This window comes from Corythoichthys intestinalis, chromosome 11 (genome assembly GCF_030265065.1).
Source record: "Corythoichthys intestinalis isolate RoL2023-P3 chromosome 11, ASM3026506v1, whole genome shotgun sequence".
Lineage (NCBI taxonomy): Eukaryota > Metazoa > Chordata > Actinopteri > Syngnathiformes > Syngnathidae > Corythoichthys > Corythoichthys intestinalis.
Window position 1 is genome coordinate 29,412,033 of NC_080405.1, and position 23,654 is coordinate 29,435,686.

The 23,654-nt window shown below is 37.9% G+C and overlaps 1 protein-coding gene across 2 annotated transcripts in view; it reads left to right on the forward strand.

Annotated features, from left to right (window-relative positions):
• Positions 1-23,654, forward strand: part of slit3 (slit homolog 3 (Drosophila)) — a 399,629-nt gene that overhangs the window by 127,389 nt on the left and 248,586 nt on the right. The window lies entirely within an intron of this gene.

The following is a 23,654-nucleotide window of genomic DNA, read 5'->3' on the forward strand; positions in this document are numbered from 1 at the left end:
CGGCGCGATACCATTTACCGGTCCATTATTATAACATTTGACCGCAGCCTTTTTTTTTCCTCCTGGCGCTCACTACACTCTGTCTCCGTGTTGTGTGTTGACACGTGAACACCAAGCAGCTATCGCTATTGGCCTGCTCCAGACCAATGAGAACAGGCCAATAGCCACTCCTGACCAATGACAAGGCCGCTTAGCGGCGCTGACATGGCGGTGCCGACATAGTGGCGGTCAGGAAATATTTCAAAATAGAAATCCCGTCAATTAAAATCAATGGCTGCACGCAAGATTTGCGGCCTGAAAGTTTCGAGATGTGGAGTTAAATTGGCCAATTTCAATACCTCGAACATGATAAAACATTTGAAGACGAAGCGTGAATGAACACAACGAGTTTGAGCCTGCAAGAGCAGGACTGCTATGGAAGGGTGCTGGACCGGTGCAACAATCTCTGGTCAGTTCACTATGTCAACTTTATTTTGTCTTTTACTTAAAGAAATGCTGCAGTAATTTGGGAACTGTTTCCAAAGTAGGGTTGCCACCTTTCAGAAATAGAAATAAGGGACTCCCCCCTCCTCCCGAAAAAGGGAGGCTAATAGAGAGACAGGATGCTGTGGTCAATTATTATTACTTATAATTGTTAGCGTCCGCAAATGCGGAAACAAGGTTGGACCTCGAAGCGGACAACAAGCGGGGGATACGTACAAGGGTTTAATGATTGCAAACAAAAAAATAACACGCGATCGCGGGATAGTAAAAATAACAAAAGGAGTCCGTGACAGCAGGTCGACGGAGCTCAATACTACAAACTCGAAGGTTAACTAAGACGATAGGCAGCGAGCCAAAAAGTCAAAATAAAAACACTCAAATACCTGCACAGGGTAGAGGTTACAAACGAGTGCAGCACACTAACAGAAAAAAACCAATGCAGGGGCGTAACAAGCAAATGTAGCGAGACTATAGTGTGAGATGTCAAATTGCAATCAGCAAAGCAAATATCTCGGGAGCCTTCTCTGAGCTCACCCGTGCTTAAATGCTGCGTTGATGAGCCTGCATTGGATTCAGGTGCGACGTCAGGAACGCCCCCACTAACAGCCCAGCAACAAAACACAATCTAACCAGCAGCAGAATGTGACAATAATTTCATGAAAGTTGCACTGTTTGGCCTTTGAGAGGTTTAAGAAAGTTTATCTTCTCTGTTACTGCAACCAACCGCCACACACGCCTTCACCATTTTGATTATTAATGTTAACGAGCAGAAAAACACGCCGTAATAGGAGGCATGTACGTAGCGGTAATGTGTAAACACGATTAGCTGACACGCAATATGGCGGCTCCAGTCGGGGGGGCGGACCTTGTGACGTCATGTGATTGGGGTCTATACACAGGCGGCAATCTAATCCACCAATTGGATGACTCGCTGGCACACCGGGTGCACCAATAAGAACCTCGCGTTGATGTGTCAATCACGGTGCCGCCAGACCCCGGTGAGGCTACAATATTCTGACAGAATAGCCAACGACGTCATGCATTAAGAGAGACAATAGCTAATTAATATGCTCACTCGCCACCCTGTGGTCTGGGGTGTGAATTGCAACCTGTCAAAATGACGGACGGACTTCAGTTTTTTCCGTCACCGTTTTAAAAAAACTGTCAACGACGGAAAATATTCGGTTAACGCGACCCCTGATATATATATATAAACGGGGTGGTATCAGTATGGTATCGGTATCGGCCGATACTGTACAGCCAGGTATCGGTATCGGGGCCAAAAAATGGTATCGGTGCAACACTACTCAGAATAAAACCAAGGTTTAGTTCAACTCCTCAAGAAAAGCTAGCAGCCCACCAGTTTATAAAGCACTGGGTGAAACCCTGATAAGAATTGAGAAAATGGACAAAAATACCCAGTTACATTTTTTTGCAGCTATATTTCATTCACCTGGCTCACATTCAATATGCGTGACATTTTGTTGCCCCTTATGGCCATTTCTTCGCTCCCCAACTGTCCACCTGGCCTGGCAACAGACAGCATACAAATGAAGGTGAGCTACTCCAGTGACCTCTAACCTGACCTTCCCGCCTGAAGAACCCACCACTCACACATTCCTTAAACAGCTTTATTCTTCACGGAAAATACTCAAAGTACTAAAAGCTTATTGAGTTCAGCCTCCATTTTGAGGTCCTGCAAAATGCAGTAAATATCCAAAACCCATTTTAATACATCAAATATTCCAATTGAAAAAATGGCTGTCCTCTATTTGACTTGTTATGTAGTTTCCTTAGGCCCTTATCTTTACATGCGTTCTGTCTGGAATCCCAAATATCAAACGTTACAAGTCATTACTGTGCTGTGTGTGCCCCACAGCTAAGCGAGTCTCAGCGAAACCTGCCATTAGTGTCATTTTGCTAATGTTCGACTAAAAATATCCATCCGTAGTGGCGCTCTATTAACACATTCACACAGCGGGGGCAGTGTCAAGAATGAAATACAATCCATACTCACACGCCGTCATTCACTGTTGTCCTCGAGCTCACTTCTCTTGTTCGCCGTCATGTCACACAGATTTTTATTCTTAACAAAACGCCGCTTGCATTCGTCTCTCGAGTCCCATTAGCAGAGACTATCAAGCGCCTGCTCCTTATTCGTTGGTTTATTATAGATGAAGACATGTGCGGACAAGTTACTGCTATTGAGAGTTTTGTTCTATTAGCATTAAGTGAGCGGACTTTTTGAGACAAACTGGTTTGGTTGAGCATTTTTGCATTTTGAATTTTTAAAATACGTTTTGTTGTATTGTCTGCTTGAATGCAACAGTTGTTCGAAGGCTTCTCATCTGTTTACTTTAATGCTATTTTCTATGGCTTGTCTATGTTCACTCGTTTGAACTTTTCGGGCTGGCAAGGATCGAGAAAATGACGCGTACTGTGTATTAAAATTGCATTTCCCGAAAAACTGTTAGCTTGATGCTAATAAACAATGAAAGAGACTATTCACACACTCAATAAAATTACATTTGCGTCACAGTATTTAAGCCAGGGGTGTCCAAACTTTTTGCAAAGGGGTCCATTTTTGGTGTGGTAAAAATGTGGGAGGCCGAACTTGGCTGACGTCCTTTACGTAGAACAATATATTTGAGCAAATTTTAGCAAGCCATTCTGTGTGTCATATTTGCTTTGTTTTTTTTAATTGATAATTTCAACAATCTTGCAACTAACCTTTGTGGCATTTTCTTTCAACTCTCGGGCTCTTGCGAAATACTGCTGCTGTGAAATTGAACTAGCTTCAAGTTGCTTCAATTTCTCGCTGCGAATCTTCGCTGTAATCTTGTCGTACATGTCAGCGTGTCTTGTTAGGTAATATCGGCTCACATTGAACTCTTTATAAACAGCGACTGTCTCTTTGCAAATGAGGCAGACACAGTTGTTGCGTATTTTAGTGAAGAAATAGTCCAATTTCTACCTATCTTTTGAAGTGTCGGCCGCTGCAGTCGACTTCCTTTTTTTTGTTGATTGTCACCATTTTTACAAAATTGGAAGTCAAGGGTCACACGGGGTAATGTTGCTTAGTGGGTAAATGAGGAGCAGCATTTAGTGTGTAAGCTACTTGATATGCTGGCAGTAGTACTGCTGACCAATTTATTACATCTGTGTGCGGGCCAGACGTTATTGATTTTATGACAGAGGCTGGTGGCCGGATGAAATTTTACCACAGGCCGCATTTGGCTGATTTTTACTCTACTCAAACACCGGAACAATGTGCAATGTATTGGTCGGGGATATTTCATGCTTTTATTGGTTATTTTTAAAGTTAATGTGTTTTTAATGAAAAAATGACCATTATACGTTATGCTTTTTGAAGTTTGGTCAGCCATTTTCAAAGAGCTAAAAATAGCAATGAGAGCATGCCAAACCTCATGATTTGATTTCGATGGGTAAAGTTTCATTCAATCATCTCCCAGAAGTGGCAATAGCAACTAAATTCATTGTATTTATTGGTTTAGAGACGCGAACGTGTAATCTCCTTCAGCAGCAAGCTTCGGTCTGAAGGGGTTAACTCATATGCTACCATTGAGTTTTTTTTGTGGTTTTTTTTGGAAGGCTTCTTAATATTACGCAATTACTTTTGTGATACTAAGTGTAGCTGTAAACTTGTAAAAAGCTGTATAGTTGTACATAAAATAGCTTTACAAAGTGGTACCTCGACACACAATCGCATTGATATATAATCCTTTCGACATCCGTCGTAAAATTTGACTCATTTGTCTCGAAATATGACGACATGCTCGAAATATGGCGATTTATAAGAGCGTCGCTATTTCATTGTTTTCCCGCAAGACGGATGCATGGCGGATTTTCTTGTAATAGAAACCAACATGGCTCTCAAGAAGGTTTGTGCAGGTGGTGAAAGAAGGGAAAAGGTGACGCTAACCATTGAAATGAAGAAGGAAATGATAGAAAAATTTGAGCGTGGTGTGCAGATCAATGAACTAGCTCGACAATCCAGACAGAATATCTCTACGATCTCAAGGAGGACTGTCATTATTATTATTATCATAACATCGGCAAGGAAGTCGCCAGCTTCGCCAGGTTTTTAATCATTTATTTTAGAACCTGTGCAACACAACACGGCTACTGTTCGCTGTAGCAGACGCCAACAAGAACAGAACATGGAAAGCGAAAGTAATAACTTTGCTGCACTTCTCTCTCATCAGTCACACGGTGTGTTCAGGAACAGCATGCAAAACATAACCGCCACATTAGAACCCAATTTGTTGCATTATTATTATAATTCCGATTTGTGTTTATCATTTATTTGTTTTGTTATGTGTAATTGCTATTTGTAATCGTACCTGTAGTATTTATTAAAGATATGGCACAGGTTTTGGGGCTGTGGAACAAAGTAATCAAATTATAATTTATTAGAAAATCCCGCTCGACATACGACCATTTCGACATACAAACCAGATCCTGGAACAAATTAAATTCGTATGTAGAGGTACCGCTGTACTTGTAAAAAGATAAAAGCCCTGGATGGATACTTTTTGTGAAATTTTCATTTTGCATTCTTTTTGTGTTCCATCATGTCATTAAAAGCTGTATTCCTTGACTTTTTATGACTGCTTTTAAAATATGAAGGAAAACTGGACGGATTTGCAAATTAGATCAGTGAGGCACTCGTTCGATCCCATGCAACATGCATGAGAACTACTCATTATTACCGTACCACAGTAGAAGTTTTGCAGCAACGGAACCACTTAATGGCTGTACATACCTTTTTTCTTTTTTTTTCATTTCTTGCATACAGTTTTCAAGACCAGAAAATTACCCGGTTTGTGAAACAATCATCTATTCATTCCGCAAAATCTCACTTTTTAAGTGTTACATTTAAACAAATTGCTAATACAGTAGTTTGGATTATTTTGTGGAATATTAGTTGAAGCTAGACTTGGACAATTATTTCCAGTTCAGGGAAAAATACTTTTTGGCCAGTTGGAAACTACTTTTTTCACGATGTTTATTCTTATTTTCCTCAAAAATTGCGACAAACTCTAATAAAGTGGTCTTGCACTGATGAAGTTAACTGATTCATTAATTGAAATGCAGAAATATCGATTTGTGCTCGGAGTCAGTTCCTGTTACTTAGTCGGCTTTTTTTCCTGGGCATATGAGGGCAGAAGGGTCAACTACACAAGTAACAATTTTACCAGTTCATTTAGAAAGCTATATATTTCATATTTTATATATATATTTCATATGATACAAACTTGTGTATGCTTCATGGCTGTCTCAAAGGCTCTAAATGACTAAGTCTCTTGAAGAAACTTGAACCCCCCCTTCTCTCTTTCTCTAACTATGTCTATATAATATATCTAAACATATAGCCTCTATGGAGACAATCACGTTAGTTGACAGTTTGACTCACGTGCATTTGTAATGATCAAATATACAACAGTTCATCACCAAGCGTTTTAGCAAAGCTGTAACATTACATGCAAACTTGTCTTGAGAGGCATGCGGGGAAGGGGAGGCAAGGCGCAGGAGGAGAGCATTGTGGCACAGAGCAGAGGACGAGCAAGGAAGAAAAGGCGGAGGTAGGTACCACCGAGTGTTTCAGCAGCCAGTAGACAAGTGATGTGTGACGATTTCTCATAGTTGATGTTCAGAAAACCTCTCCAACTGTGTTTTTAACCAGGAAATATAACATGATTAAAAGCTCATTAAAAAGTGAAAATTGCATTTGACCACCGTGCCCCGCTTTAATATACGCGATTCTTGTGACGTTTAGCATCAGTTATTGACAGAAATCATGCAAGTGGATGAATAAGTATAATGTAAAAAAACTTCCAAGTTACGACACCTTATGATTTTACGTAAACATAACTCGCATTAACCTTTTTTCAGTAACTTGATTAACTTGATTACTCGTAACTCATCAAGTAAACACCACTCATTTGATCAAATGAGCTGTGGTTACTTGAATGATCAGGTTTTGGGGCAGAAAACTTTAACACTTCTGAGTAAGCAGAATTTGAAATGTGTGAACTCAGCCCTGGCGTCACTCCTGATGCCTTCAAAATAGTGCTCTGACAACAGCATAGTCAGCCAGACTGTTTAGCTGTTTCCTATGCATTTTGCTGTCATTGTAAAGACCAACGATCATAATTAGCATCCAACAAAAGGGTAGAAGTAGTAACATGGCAGAAGTTTTTATTATTATTTCTTCATTGCTCACTTTCTGTGTGTCATCCCACCCCCCACAACTCATATTTCTTCTCCTGGGGTCGTGTTTCTGGAAGTAATCATGCACACTGGTGGCTTCAAAACCAGCAGAACTAATGTGCAACAGAGCGAATGAGTTGACGAAGGAGACTTGACGACGATAGACGTCCGATCCCTTTTGACTAGGAGGTAGGTAGATTGAATGATCGCTGCCAGTCCCTTCCAGTCATAACTGAACGGACATCTATCGTCGTCAATGGAAGCCAATCAGTTAACCATATTTCAACACCAAAAATGAGCGTTAAACAGAAAGCTGCTCGACAACATCTGGGAATGACATGGCGCAGATGTCCGCCACCTATATGTAGTTTTTCCATTCATCTCCTCCTCTATCAACACCTCCATTTATCAGCAGATCCACATAACACGCTTCTGTTTGTCAGTCATTTACTCACCATCTACCATTGGTGCACTTCATCTGTCAATCACTCAACTGTTTGACATCCTCCGTGGTTCAACTAAGAAAGCTTGAGTTAAGCTTTAGAAATGAAAGAGTTCCAATATGGAGAGGTCAACAATTGAGCCACTGACAATAGGCTAAATCACTTTACTACTTCTGCCAGTTGACGAAACTTACGAAAGGCAGAGGTTATGTTTTTGGTTACATATTTGGTTTGCTATTGTTTTTGGCAGCCCTTTTAAATTTTGTCTTAGTCTTTTGGATGAAAATATTTGTTAGTGTTAGTCATATTTTAGTCGTTTCAAAATGCGTTCGTCTAGTTTCGTCGAGTTGACATTTACTCAAAATGTTTTCGTCTGTTAAGTTGTAAAGTTTTATTCCAAAAATAAATGTTAACAACAGTTTGGAATTAACATAGAAAGACGAACACATATTCAACTTTGTGCTGATAATACGCGCTCAGCAGGATAATCAGTAAACTATTCTAACTTAAACCCACCTACAAGCCAAAACTGTATGTATAAAAAAAAAAAAAATTAATAATAAAAGGTTGTCCGAAAAGTTGTACGAGTATTGAAGAGGACGCTTGCCATGCTAAAGTTAACAATAATGCTAATGCGAAAGCTATGCTAACTCGACGAGTTACATTTAGTATGTGATGATCACTCAGCTCAGACCTTTAAATGTTAAAGCAACATTGCATATTCTCTTGCCAAGATGGAAAAACAAAACTAACCATGCATTTCCAAACAAGCAAGATAGAGCACAGGCTAGCGTGTAACACATCTTAAACGCCGGTAAAAAGAGTGAAAGAGAGGCGCAGCACATCGCCCATGAGTGATACGACGCAAACACTGCTACGATACAAAATGAAAATGTCACGCATTGTGAACATATGGCAGAAACTGTCGCTTTTTCACCTCTTCGTCTCATCAGACGTGAACTGGCATTCGTCTCGTTATGTTCTAGTCTCCCAAGGCATGTTTTTAGCTCATCATCGTTATAAAAAAATTGTTCGTCGAAAAAATATTTTTATTATTGTTCTTGTTGGCTAAACCAACAATGTAACATATGTTCGTTTTTCTGTATGTTTGTTTTCATGATACCTCAAGAACAAATAAAGGGATTATTATCAAATTTACGGGATATGTATTGTTTGTAAAATGAAACGGAAGAGGTGATTAGATTTTGGGGTAATGAGGTCAAAGGCCACAGAGGTCAGAAAAGGTCATTTGCGATGACTTGATAAATGCAGCTACCATATGACAAGAGAAATATTCATATTTAAAGGGAGTTTCCAATCTAACAAATATGGTGATGCCTTGACGCGCTCTGCTTAGGTGTTGGTCTGCTCTCTAAATGCTGCTCTAGTTTAATGATAGATTACTCAGGGCATAATATTCTAGCTGGAAATGTACATTGCAGCCAGAAACTATGCACTAATAAAAGTTTAAAAATTTATAACGATGTCAATGTTTTCCAAAGCAAAAGATGTTGGAAATACTAAATAAAGTTACAATAAATATTATGAAAGACAGTTTACAGTTAAGAGGCTTGATAAAGCGGATTTATCCAATTTTTAGATCAACAATGTCTCTAGAGTGATTAACTTTTTAAAATACTAAATATATATATATATATTTTTAAAATATTATTATTATTTTTTCTTTTTCTGTCTTTTAATTCAGAAACCTAGAGATAAATACAAATTTAATAATATTAGTAAAAATATTTTTTTAAATAAGGATTTTGGCAATTTTTATATCAATGTTTCTAAATGATAATTAAAATGGTTGTTTATTAGTCTCTTAATCGCAGTGTTGTTTTCTGCAACGATGACGATAACAAATATTTCGTCAATGAACAATTTTTTTCATGATGATAATAAGACTATAACGGGGTAAAATGTGTCTTGGGATACTAAAACCTAACAAGACGAAGGCCAGCTTTCATCTGACGAGATGAGAACGAAACGAAAATGCGCCATAGATTCCGTCACATGTTCACAATGTGTGATATTTTATGTGTAGTTAGCCTGCATTGTAGCAGTGTCTGGTTGTGTCACTAATGTGACGTGCTGCTCCCCACAACCAGTGTCTTCTTCAGGTTTGCTTGCTTTGAAACACACACAGTAAGATTAGTTTTCTTATCATGATATGCAATGTTGCTTTAGGTTTTTAAGGTCTGTACTAAGTGATTATTATACAATAAATGTAAGTCGTAGCATTGGCATAGCGTTCACGTTCACGTAAGCACTAGGTTATTGGTAACGGGGAGCGTCCTCCTCAAACTCTCGGGCAACATATTTTTTTACATAGAGTTCATGGTGTCCAGGTGGTTATAATTAATTTTAAAAAGGTACCGTTTTCCTGCTGAATGTGTACTTTCACCAAGTTGGCGGTGTCCTTGTGTAGACTACAATATGTGCTCGTCTGTCAATATTCATTTGAAATTGTTAGAAACCTTTTTTTATTCGTTTATTGTTGGACTAAAACTTTTGTATTTTTCAGACGAAAACTTAGTCTGAGTTTTCGTCAACAAAAACTGGACAAAGACCAACATATTTTGAAATGACTAAAATATGACTAAGACTAATAAGTACTATGGTCAAAAAGACTAAGACTAAGCGAAAATCAAAAAGGCTGCCAAAAACAAAACTGCTTAATCATGGCTGTCCTAATCTGTACAAGAAAATTGTCTTCGGTGATAATGATAATAATCAAGTTAGACACATCGAGCAAGGCTAAGGTTATGTTGAAGCTTGATGTACACGACACAGAGAAACATTAATTTCAGTCTTTATCATGTCACATCTCTGTTTTGGCTCATGACTCTGGGTTGTTTTGATGTATACCGCCTCGATTTTGGCTTTTCCATCTGGGCGAACGCTCGGACGGAAATCGTTGCAGGTTCCACTGATGGTGATTATTAGCATGTGTTGGCTGGGAATAGGACACGGAGTACAATGAAAGGTGTGATTTATGGGAATGAAACCAACTGGAACAACACCATGTCAATCCAAGGAGATAACACATGCAAGCCCACACACAAGTACATACTTTGATGCTTCTTTTTAATGTGGGTGGAAGTGGTCAACTCCTCACAGAAGATTGACCTTTTTTATTGTGTTAATGTTTTTTGTTTTGTGCTTTAGGGAGGTTTATATTGTAATTTCCTGACAAAAACAGGCTTTGTAAATGGAGGTGCTTTTTCTAAACTATACGGTAAGGATTTAAGTGGACATTGTAATAACTCCTTATTCATTGGTGCCTTTAAATAAGTTTAACTCATTGGCTGCCATTGACAGCGTTAGAAATTAGATTCAATTTGACTATTAGCAGGGATCATTCTACCAAGATCAGATGCATCTGGCACAATGTCAAAATTAAGTGTTATGTTGTCTGTATGCATTTTAACACATTTTTGCGAGGATATTTTCAAAACTATTTAGGAATAAACACTCACCTCTGAAAGTTTCACTTCAAGGGGAGTATCCTAAAGTTTTATATCAGCATAATCACTGAGAAAGATTCCCCCAATTTACACATTTTTGAGAAGGTCAAGTGTTTATTTGAATAAATGGTGGTTAAGGATTTTTAAAAGTCAAACATGTCTCTTAGCTGCTCTGAACGTTTTCACATATTTTGTGGTTTTGAATTTCCTCAAATTTGAATGACAAAAATGCAATGTTTGAAGAATATCTAATAGTACAGTGGTACCTCGACATACGATCGCTTCGACACATGATGTTTTTGACATCCGACGTAAAATTTGACTCACCATTTGTTTCTACATCCAACAACATGCTCAACAAATACGATGACATGACAGCACCGCAAATCAATGCAAGGTGGATTTTCTTGTGTGAGAAATCAACACAGGTTTCAAAAAAGTTGGTACAGTTGGTGAAACCAGGAGAAAAGTGATGCTTACCTTTGAAATGAAGATGCAAATTGTAGGAAAATATGAGCATGGGGTGCACATCCGTGAACTGGCTCAACAATACAGCTCCATGGTCCTCTTCCGACCACTTTTCGCCAGTCTTTATAAGTTAAGGTGACAATTATTATTGTTGTGAAATCGCCAGCTTCGTCACGTTTTTATCATTTAAGAACTTATCCAACGCAAAACACCCATGGTCCTCAGCAGTTGACTGTGCTCTCAAGAAAACAAAAGCTCGGTGCGGTAGAGATAATACTATCTCACTGTGACATCAGCCCCGTGGTGCGTTCAGGTACAGCATAAAGTGTCCGCCACATTACAATCTGATTTGTTACATTATTTACAGGAATAATCATTAATTATCATTATTATTATTATTATATTATTCCAATTTTTATTTATAACTTATTTGTTTTGCTATGTTTAATTGCCATTTGTAATAGTACCAGCAGTATTTACTAAGGATTTAGTGTAGGTTTTTGGGCTGTGGAACGAATTAATGGAATTATAATGTATTCCTATGGGAAAATCCTGCTCGACATACGACCATTTTGACTACAAACAAGGTCCTGGAACGAATTAACTTCGGACATAGAGGTACCACTGTATTTGTTTTCAGCATCAAAATTCTGTCGCAAAAATTTCAGTCACAAAAATTCCGACGCAAAAATTCAGTTGAAAATATTTTTCGGAAAAAAAAGTCGCAAAAAATTATTTGGACAAAAATCAGTTAATTTGGAAAATGTTTGTCGCAAAAAAATAAGGTGCAGAAATTGAGTCGCAAAAAATAAAAAATTTTAAAACATCTCACAAATTTAGTCATTACCTCAATTTTGCGACTGATTTTTTTGTAACTCAATTTTGATGCGGAAAAAATTGTTAATAATTCATAGTCTAACTTCCATACTGCTCGCTCTAGGATAGCTGGCAATGAATGATGTTCGAGTGCCACTGACGGCAATAGACATTTGAACTGGGGGGCTCGTTCGATTGCTGCCAGCCCCAAATGGATTGGACGTCCATCATCGTCAATGGCAACTAATGAGTTAAGGAGGCGGTCACAGTTGCTCAATGTGCCAAATTCCTAGTGACCACATGTTTATCACTTTCCCTAAAAGCATTCTGGCGCCAACGGCATGTTGCCAGTTGCCTGCCGCCCAGAAAGCGCCACCCAGGTCTCTTTAACACAAAACAAAGCGCTCGCCTCATTATACGTGCTAATTCTTAACTTTCCACTCGTGTTCCACAACTTTCTCTGACTGTTTACTCACCGCTAACACATCATAATTTCACGTTAAATACTGTACCATCAGTAGGCGAGTGCCGTTTGAGCTGATATTCACTCTTGATTTCTCCAGCAACTTCCATTAGGGTAATCGTTTCTGCCTCATGGGACTTCATTTAAATATACTGATGTTATTGGGGGAAAAAAATGATAAATGGATATCATTAATGTAGCTTATTAGAGTAAGGCAGCCATGGAACAGGACGCGTTCTGCATATCCGGCCTTCGATCAAATTTGCAGAAATCGTCCACACCCCCCCCCTCCGCAGAACGTGTGAATGTGATTCATATCAAGACTTTCAGTCTCATTAGAGAGTTTCAAAACACAGACATGCTCCGGGACATTAAGTTGCATTGGCTGAACGGCAGCCTTCTTGGGGTCATTGAAGACCTCTTAGAATTTACATGACGATGAGCTAATTAGATATGTTCTTTTTTTTTTGCCTGGTCATCAGTGCTACGTCAGCCACTTAACGAGGTGTCAGAAATGGGTTTCGGTTTTAGTTCACTGGCTGTCATTGACAGCTATAGATGTCCAATGTATTTGAACTGGGAGAGGCTGGCAGCGATCGTGGACGGTTGGGGAAAACGTAGACGTTTAGGTCTCAGCTTCTTTTCTTTTTTCTTTTTCTTTTCTTTTCTTTTTTTTTTTTTTTTTTAAATTCTCTCCCACTGAATACAATATTATTATTATTATAATTATTTTAGCAAAATGATGAACAAAAGTAACATCTGATTCTGGGGCACTTTCTGTTGATTTCAGGTCCCCTGATGTTGATTTTGCCGCAAATTGGGGTCACTTCTTGTTGATTTGTAGGTCGCTTCCTGTTAATTTGGGACAATTTTGGGTCACTTCATGCTGATCGCCCACTTTTAAGTCAATGAAAAAAATAAAAATATTGATACATTTCTCATTTTGATTATTTTTGTATATTTTCCCCAAAATTATTTTACTTATTTAAATGTTTATTTTTTTAATTACAATAGTAAATCAATTTTCTCTTTATAAAAATTAATTTTTTTCACTTTAGGATTTTACAATTTTTTGTCGTTTTTATCAGTTTTATTTTCTATATTCAGCTTTTTTAAAATGTATTTTTTTTGCTGTATGTTTGTTAAATGTAAATTCAGGCATCAACGGGTTAAATTAACTGAAAACTAAAGTTGTGAATCCCTATCAAAGGTGGGTAGACTGAATAGAAACTTGCGTGAAAACGCAATCAGTCCCACAAAAAAGTAGACTGATAGTCATAAATGTACAACCATGCAATTTCAGAGAGCATAACCAAGAAAAATGTCCAAATTCGACCCCTCATAACCCTGCAAATGCGACAAAACAACAAATGAAGTCTTCAATTGAGGAAGTTTTGAAGCCTTGAAGATTTCAAGTTAGGACCAAGCAGCGGCAGAGCAATAAAAAAACAAAAACATTAAGAACAAACGGGCAACCTAGCAGTGTGACGTCTCCAGGGAGTAATAAGAACTGACAGCAGTATTTCGGGTCAGCCTGTTGCTTGACGGGCTGGAACTGGGCTCGGAGAACTTTTTTTCTTGCCGGCTTGCACTCTTTCTCGCCTGCTCTCATTAGGTTTCCATTCTAATGTTGGAAGACAAACGCTGACTCACACCGCAAAACATGGAATGTAATTGAGCCCATTATGTTCCAATGGAGTCCTAAAATAACACATTTTTACAGTCTGGAAGCCACCTAATGGCGCAGTCAATCACTTTAGTTGTTTGTATGCGAGAATTTGTCCCCTAAAAGTTCATATAATTTTGCCAATGCGATTTTTTCGAACGAAATATGTCATGGTGCCATTGATGGCGCTAGAAGCATTTACAATCAGGAAATAAGGGAAATACCGTATTGGCCCGAATAAAACGGCTGTCAAAATTATCGCGTTAACCGGCGGTAATTAATTTTTTAAATTAATCACGTTAAAATATTTGACACAATTAACGCACATGCCCCGCTCAAACAGACTAAAATGACAGTACAGTGTAATGTCCGCTTGTTACTTGTTTTTTGGTGTTTGGCGCCCTCTGCTGGCGCTTGGCTCCACTGATTTTATGGGTTAGTACCATGAGTGAGCGTGGTGTAATTATTGACATCAGCAATGGCGAGCTACTACTTTATTTTTTGATTGAAAATTTTACAAATTTTAATAAAACGAAAACATTAAGAGGGGTTTAAATATAAAATTTCTATAACTTACATTTATCTTTTAAGAACTGTAAGTCTTTCTATCCATGGATCGCTTTAAGAGAATGTTAATAATGTTAATGCCATCTTGTTGATTTATTGTTATAATAAACAAATACAGTACTCATGTACCGTATGTTGAATGTACATATCAGTCTTTTGTCTTATCTTTCCATTCCAACAATAATTTACAGAAAAATATGGCATATTTCATAGATGGTTTGAATTGCGATTAATTACGATTAATTAATTTTTAAGCTGTAATTAACTTGATTAAAAAATTTAAACGTTTGACAGCCCTATTATATATTAGGGCTGCAGCTATCGAATGTTTTAGTAGTCGATTAATCGATGGACTAGTTTATTCGAATAATTGAGTAATCGGATAAGGAATATGAAAAATTAAAACACCTGAGCTGAGCCTCAAACGATATAATTAAAAAATAAATAAATCAATAAAAAAAAAAAAAGATCTGTGTACAACAAAAGAACAATTTGCTAACTTGGATAGAAAAAGTCTGCTATCTTAAATGCTATAAAATGCTAAAGTTTTTAAAAAAAAATGTATTTATTTCTTTACAATGCTCTTAACAAATGGTTCAGACACATATTCCCACAAAAAAACTGCTAAATATACCTACAAACTAAATTAAGAATGCATTAAAAAAACATTCGCTCAAAAAAAAACTTAGCTTATGTTGGTCTTAACAGGGAGCAGTTGGATTCTGCCATGTGAAAAGAGGCAGACCAGAGGGCATTGTATCCACCCTCATCAGTAAAATTAAATGCAAACACTTTTAAAATCAACCATTACAATGCCACTTCAATTAAACGAATACTCGAAGCAACAAAATTTAGTTGGAATTTTTTTTTCTAATCGAATACTCGAGTTAATCGATTAATCGTTGCAGCACTAATATATATATATATATATATATATATATATATATATATATATATATATATATATATATGTATATATGTATATATATATGTATATATGTATATTTTTTGCATTGAAATAACACTGAAAAGATGGGGTCGTCTTAGATTCGTGGTCTAGACATTATACCCATTCACGACGCTAGATGGCGGCAGATATCATTGAAGCGATGTTCTATCATGACAGATCTCGGCTACTTTCCCCATTCACGACGCTAGATGGCGCCAGATATCATTGAACCGATGTTCTGTCATGACAGATCTCAGCTACTCTTTTTAGTTTAACCAGTTTGCATTATTTTATTGCAATGTTTTTCCTTATTCAGATTTGTTTCAAGACTACAGTTAAACTTCACTTTGATGGTTAATGCAGTTATTGCAATTTTGTTGTTTTATCACAATATTTATTTACATTTAAAATTTTATTTTATATTTTTATTATTTTTTTATACCCACGAGGTTTAGTTACATTTCAAAAACCAGAAGCTATTCATTTACGAATGTGATTGCACTTAAGTTTACATATTTAAATGTTCAGATATTAGGATTTCAATGAGGCAAAATAACATTCTTTTTCTCTCAAATATATTGTTGTATAGGTTTTGGATGTACTGTAATTTTTTTCTGTACAAAAATTAATTTGGTGTCTTTTTTCAAACTTGAGTCTTGAAAAAGAGGGGGCCGTCTTATAATCAGGGCCATCTGTATATCAATTTTACAAAAGATTTGGGGATTTTTTTGGTGTCTTTTTGGGTCCAAAATCTTGATTAGAATTGGTCAGTGATGAAAACAACAGTTTGGACATGAAGGTTATGGTGTCCTGAAAAAAAGGGACCCAACCAGGCCATTGTGAAAAAAAAAAAAAATCTTTAAAATATAAAGGCAACATCAAAGGTTAAATTTGGAAAACACGTTAGGTAATAACACCAAGCAGTGAAAATGAAAATTATCTTATGTGAAAGAGTTGGGATTAATTCCACAACTATACCTCAAACCTCCATCACTTGTGATAAGCTTTTTTTCAGCCAGACATATAACTCTATAATGTAGCCCTCTATAAATACATCGACTAATTATGTCATCAAACAGAATGTAAAGAATCAACCACATTTTTTGCGCCATCTGAATAGACATTTGCTGGTTCTGGGCTTGAAGAAACGGCCTGGTGATGATGAGAGGTGTGTTGATTAAGCGGTCACTTAGTCTCTCCAATGTTGCAATCTACACAGTGCCTTCTGGCTACCTGGGGCTAGCTCGCATAATACAGCCAAATGGATACTCTTGAATTGGAGAGTGAACCGCAAATATTTATGAGTTTTTTCTTCATTAATCTGTTTTCGCCTTCGTCTGAGTTTCCTGACATTTACTGTACATCTCTTTGATGGTCCTGCTACTACATACGTAATTGTGTGTTTGTGGGTGTGTGTGCAAACGGAACTTGTGTGTATGTATGTCTGTGCTGGCAGTAGCTCTTCCCATCTGTTTGTCATTATAATGTTGACAGGACTGCTGGCCAGGTTAATTACTGTGGTAACAGGTTAATTACACCAATTAAACATTACTGGGCACACTGGCGACACTGGCTTCTCTCAGCACCCCCCCCCCCCCCCAAAAAAAAAAAAAAAAAAAAAAAAAAAAACAACAACCAAAAAACCATGAGTGTTCACCTTGATGTGCCAATCTGCATAGCAACAGATTGACATAGATGATCTGCCCCCCGTCCCCCAAAATGTCTTTTGATGAATTAATAATCTTATCTAGTGTTTTCATTTTTTAAACTTGATTTTTCTAGAATTTTAATGAGTTCTAAATAATCTGCAATGAAAACATAAACTACATTTTATTCACATATGAAGTAGCCTGCACTGAAAATGAGAAGAATTGGCAAAAACAAAGTGATCTACCGCAATTTCCCGAATATAAGGCGCACCTATGTATAACGTGCACCCCAAATTTGCTTGTAATTTCTAGGGAAAATAATTGTACCCGTGTATAACGCGCACCCTAATTTTAGCACCAATAAATAGAAGAATACAAGAAAACAGAGCTCGTGTACAGATACAGAAATGTCATTTGACTGACTGGTGAAACACAGCACAAGCATAGCACATTGGTAGTTCAAAACATTACCGTAAACTGACAATATGTACGGTAATATGATCTGAGAACTTCTTGAACTTACCAGAATCCAGGAGAAAACAAAACGGATGTGACTTTTCTTTTAAAGGCTGCTGTATAACTTGCTCGTTTCATCATGATGAATAAATGTTTCCTCCATGGATTGATACGGTAAAATGAAAGTGAGAACGTAAGTCGGAAATCCGAGAGCGCTCATCGCTGTCGACACGACAGTAACAATAGGAACTATTGTTATTGTGGTTTGAGTTTCCCGAGGGACAGATATAGTTGAGAGACACAGGAAGTCTGTGTTGTTACGTTTGTTATAGTCAGAGTTGCGGAGCGGCAATAAACGTTGACTCAAATGAGTTCAAGAAACTAAATTCTGTGCTTTATGAAGAGTGAAAAAAGCAGAATTTAACACAGACGAAATCATTCGGCCGATCATAGTGGAGTATTACCGAAGCAAAATGGTGACGTCATGTACCGTAATGGTTGGCAACGGATCGCCCATATGTTTCTTCAACACAACATGGCCGTGTCAATTAAAAAAAATTGTTTTTTAATATATATATATATATTTATTTCTGTCTCCATCCATGCACCCGTTTATAAAATGAACCATGATTTAACAAGTTGATTGTGGGGAAAAAAGTGCGCGTTATATTCGGGAAATTACGGTAATTTGTTTCTAGCAGTATACGAAGAGCATATGACTGTAAATGTTTTACCATTTCTTGTGTATGGAGGATCTCCAGGCATTTTGTGTAAATATTCATAGTTTTGAGATGCCATGCTAATTTTCAATTGTTTCTTGTTTTGTATTGAGCTTAAGAGGTTTCGGGGGAAAAAAGGAATCAGAAGTGTGTTTTCTATTTTGATGTGCAATATATTTAATTTTCTTTGTAAGTGTTTAGTTTTACAATTCACTATTGACTTGTGGGCAACCAGTTGCTTGCCTGGCACGGCCAGACTGTTCTCCCTGTGTTTTTCAAACACTGAGAGTATAGTCTGGGACCAAGCCCATTAACGGCCTCTCGAGCAAGTACAAAATCAATCGACAAATCAGATTCGTTTATTTGCGTGACCTGTTCTTAACGAGCAACGTCACTCTTCCGCGTCGGAAGTCGTCTCCACAACAACACAGATGGCGAACAAGAGAGCTGAGAATATGTAAAGAGAATACCAAAAACACATCGACACAAGTCATTGACAACAGTCTGTCTCGCGCTAGCCATGTTGAATAAACTCCGCTCTCCTCGTATGTTTACTTCCGCGCGCAAGTCCCTCGTCCCGCCCGTCGCTGATTGGTCCACTCCACTGTCTGTTTGCTGTGGCTTGCTCCGCCCCGGAAATTTTATCCGCTTAATGGTAGTCAGACTCAATAGCTGGAACAGCGGTGAGTCTGGAGTACCAGGCTAACCAGTTGCTGCTGGGGAGAGTTTTGTTTGAATGGCACAGGTGAATACAAGCATCTCTGTGCCAATTTGCCATGAAGTCAATGGCTTGGTGTTACTTCTTTTTCTTTTTCGGAATTTACAGAGATACGTTGGTACTGTGGACGGATGCGTCAGTGCCTGTGAGGGGGGGCTGATCCTAAAATTGAGTGGGAGGTTTATCTTGATGAAAAGCAGAAGTGCATTAGTGTCCCGCTGTTTTTGCATTTCGTTCAAGTGTGATAAGTCCACTGACGGAATAGGTGATAGAGCGTCTCCATCTTAGCGGCCCAGTTGGACCTTTTTGAACCAACACAAAGCAGAATTAAATACTTAACTGAAATATTATAATTTATTAGTGTGTATTTTATTTAATCATTATTTCATGTTTAAATATATATATATTTTCTGAAATAAAAAATCAATTTAAATCAATAAATGTTTAAAAAAAAAAAAAAAAAAAAAAGAAAGCAAAATTTGGCATGGGGATATTACTCCTTTAACCTTTATAGGGCAGGGGCCCCGACGACCGGGCCGTGGACCGGTGCCACGCAGAATAATAAATAATTTATTAACGACCGCATTCTGGCCTATTGACTTTTGGCCTGTGCTGCTTAACACACCAATATCCCTGTCTACTCTAGATATACAACTACAGGATAGGAGGTTGTCATAGAAATGCATTGATTGGACTGTTAGCAGTACATCTTGTTTTGTATATGTGCGCTTGGCCTTGATAATAACGTATGATGTAGGTCCTTGCCGATCACATTTGTTCCCGGAAATAATTAGCCCCACCCTAGAATGACTGAAAAACGGACGTCTTTGGACAGATTTTTTACGGGGAAGATGGAACTTGACGAGCCAGAAGATGATTCTATAACCTCGAAGAAAACATCTATGCTACTTCCAAATCACTAAAGACCCACCAACTGCGAAGAAGTGGATTCGTGACCCGTATGCGAATAAACCGAGTGACTTGAGCATGTCTGTGCAACAGGAATATCAGCTTGTAGAGATCGCAAATCACGGCGACCTTAAACGTACATTTGAGACGACAACGAAACAAGCTCAGGCCTCCCACTGATTCAGCGGGTGAGTTGTATTTTCCCTGCACTTAACACGGCGGGCCTAAAAACAAATGTTATTTTATATTTGCTGTATTTTTCTGCCGCACATTGCCGATGTTATGACCAATTTGGCATGCGCGAAACGTTAAAAATGACCGCGAATGCAGCGATTTCAAAGTATACACTACAAACTTTCTTTAAAGAAAGGAATATTAACTTACCTTTGCCATGTTAGTTGCACACAACAACTGCACGCAGCTCTCTCACTTAACAACTTTGCTGTGTCGTTAAGCAATAGTTCACGCCATTTTCGTGTTGCTCATGTATGTTTATGATGTAGTTTTTTTTAGCACCATTGGATACCGATACCTGGCTATGCAGTATTGGCCGATACCACTTCGTTTGAAATTTATATATATATATAATATACAAAGTGAATCCAGTATGGGTGACAATTGTTAAATAAACCTTTGGCTCTCAGAGGCCAAAATAGTGCTAAATTCGTGAAATTAAAACATTTAAAATACTAGCCCAACTGTAAGAAGGTAAAAATACAATGGATTAACTGAATAAACTTTTTTAAACCCTGAGTTTCGACTCTCAAAGGCCAAACAGTGCTTCTTTCATGAACTTTTAAGTAATAATAATTGACCACAGCATTCTGTCTCTCTATTAGCCTCCCTCTCTGTGCACCAGCGGCAACACACACTTAGCCACTTAGCTTAGCTTACTTCTACAACACTTTTATAGGCTTACCACCCTTTGAAATAAGGAACCATTCTGAATTGGGAAATAAAAACTGCATTCCGTATTAAACAAATATGGAATATACATAAATAGATACTTTTCTATACATTTTAGGAGTTTTGGAGATGTCCCTTTTTTTCGTCGCCTGTACGGCTTTGGGGGGGGGGGTGTCCCTCATATCTGTTTCTGAAAGGTGGCAACCCTACTTTGGAAACGGGTCTCAAATTAATGTGGCATTTCTTTCAGTAAAAGACAATAAAAGTAAAGTCGACGAAGTGAACTGACCAGGGATTGTTGCTCCAGTCCAGTCCCCTTGGTCCGGACAGCAGTCCTGCTGTTGCAGCCTCAAACGTTGTGTTCATTCACATGTTTCGTCTTCAAATGTTTTATTAGGTGCTAAGTATTGAAACTAGTCGATTTAACTCCACTTGTCCAAACTTTCAGGCCGCAGATCTACCCCCATCCTTCGTCAACTTCACTGGCTTCCTGTCAAACAAAGAATCAACTACAAGATCCTCATCATCACCTTCAAAATACTCCATGCCCTGGCCCCTCCCTACCTTTGCGATCTTCTCGGTCTAAACAATCCAACCCGTTCACTTCGCTCTAGAGCTGTCCCGACTAGTCGACATAGTCGACTTCATCGATGACGTAAATCCGTCGACGAGCACAACATCCTGTCGATGGTTAATGAAGGGTTAAAGAAATATATCCGTGGAAAGTTCCGAATGTCGGACGCTCTGTATGCAAGCGGGGAAAGTGGCACAAAGCCAAAAAAGTGCCCCAGAGTGTCCAAAACATTGACTTATTTCAAAGAAACAAAGGAGGGTACACTCTTGTCCTGTCTCTTCAATGCCAAGCTTGGCCGCACGTCGGCCGTGAATAAACACCTAAAGCGCCGCCACCCAGTTTCTAAGTCCATTTAACTAACAAACGACATGTTTTATTGAAGTTGCTAAACCTGTCGCGATATGCAATGAGTCCATTTATTGCACGGCAAATAAAAATGAGGGCGATAATTTTCACGGCTGCCTTTTATTGCTGCGTGTGTGCATGCTGATGGCATATGAGACTCCAGTTCCTTTCTCTTATCAACACGCTGTAGAATTAAAGTTCAGACATACAAATTAAGAAAACACATCTATATTAAACACTGTAATGTTAGCACTGCTACACTGAGGTGAATGGGGGGGGGGGCAACTTACTTTCGCCTGCTATAAAACATTGGCAGTTGTCTCGTGAAAGCAAACTTGTGGTTAAAAGGTGACACTTCAAACATGAGAAATCGCTGGTTAACAGCATTTGCAAACGAAAAAAATGACCCAAAAAATCTATTACTGACAAACTACATGCAATGACAAAAAGTTTATAGAACGTACTTCCGGTGAACATTTCAAAGTAAAAGCATGTCATGTTTGTCATATAAATAGCGATTTCTGGAGTTAACCCACAGACTTCAGAATTCAGATTCTACACTAAGAATACCTTTCAAATGACAACCTTTATGAAAAAATCTGATTGGCAATGAATAATTATTATAATTATTATAATACTATTATATATAGTACTATACTATAATATAAATGTTAGGTGTTTTTTTAAGAATTGTTTTGAATCATGTTGGAAAGGCGAAGTCAGTGTTCTGAATCTGTTTACATTCCATTCTTTTGCACTAGTTAATTCTATCAGCATTTGAACTCTTTGTTTGTGATTTATTATTGTTATTTACGTGTTTATTTGTACTTTAATAAATAATTTAAGTGTTCCAATATGTTTTTGTGAATTGATAAGCGTCAACAAAAATGTCATTGCTAAATTAGTAAAAAAAAAAAAAAAAAAAAAAAAAAAAATTATTTTAATTATTAGATTAGTCGACTAATCGTAAAAATAGTCGGCTGACTAATTGGGAGAAAATTAGTCGTTTGGGACAGCCCTACTTCGCTCTACCACTATTCTTCCCCTCTCCATCCCCCATGTCCGCCTCTCCACCTTTGGTTCCAGAGCTTTTAGTCATTGCGCCCCCCAGCTCTGGAACTCCCTACCCCCTGATCTTCGCAGCATATCTACCCTATCACTTTTCAAATCTAGACTGAAAACACACCTGCTCACTCTTTCTTACCCACCATAACCCCTAGCTCTGTTATATGTGTACTTCTTTTTATTGTGCTTTTAATTTTTTATCCTTTTAATACCTTTTTATTGTACTGTGATTCCATGTCTCTTGTAAAGCGTCTTTGTGTGTTTTGAAAAGTGCTCTAGAAATAAAATATATTATTATTATTATTATTATTATTATTATTATTACAAATCGTCCATGCAGCCATTGATTGTAATCGACGGAATTTCTATGCTGAAATATTTCAGGACCGCCACCACTCCTGGTTTGTTTTTCCTCCATATGAAAAAGCTGCCCGGGCATTGGTTAAGAGCAGCTATTGGCCTGCTCTCATTGGTCTGGAGCAGGCCAATAGCAATAGCTATAACTGCAAAGTGATAACATGCCATCACACAACACAGAGACGGAGTGTAGTGAGCGTCAGGAGGAAAGATGGCTGCGGTCAAGTGTTATAATACTGGACCGGTTAATGGTATCGGCACCCTGTTTGTTGGTACTAGCGGATACCACCACTTCGTGCCGGATCGGCCCTCCCTCCCGATACTAGTATCGGTGCATCAGTAATGTATTTTTAAAATAAATTATTCTTCAATATTTTTCAGATTTTTTTATCTTTAT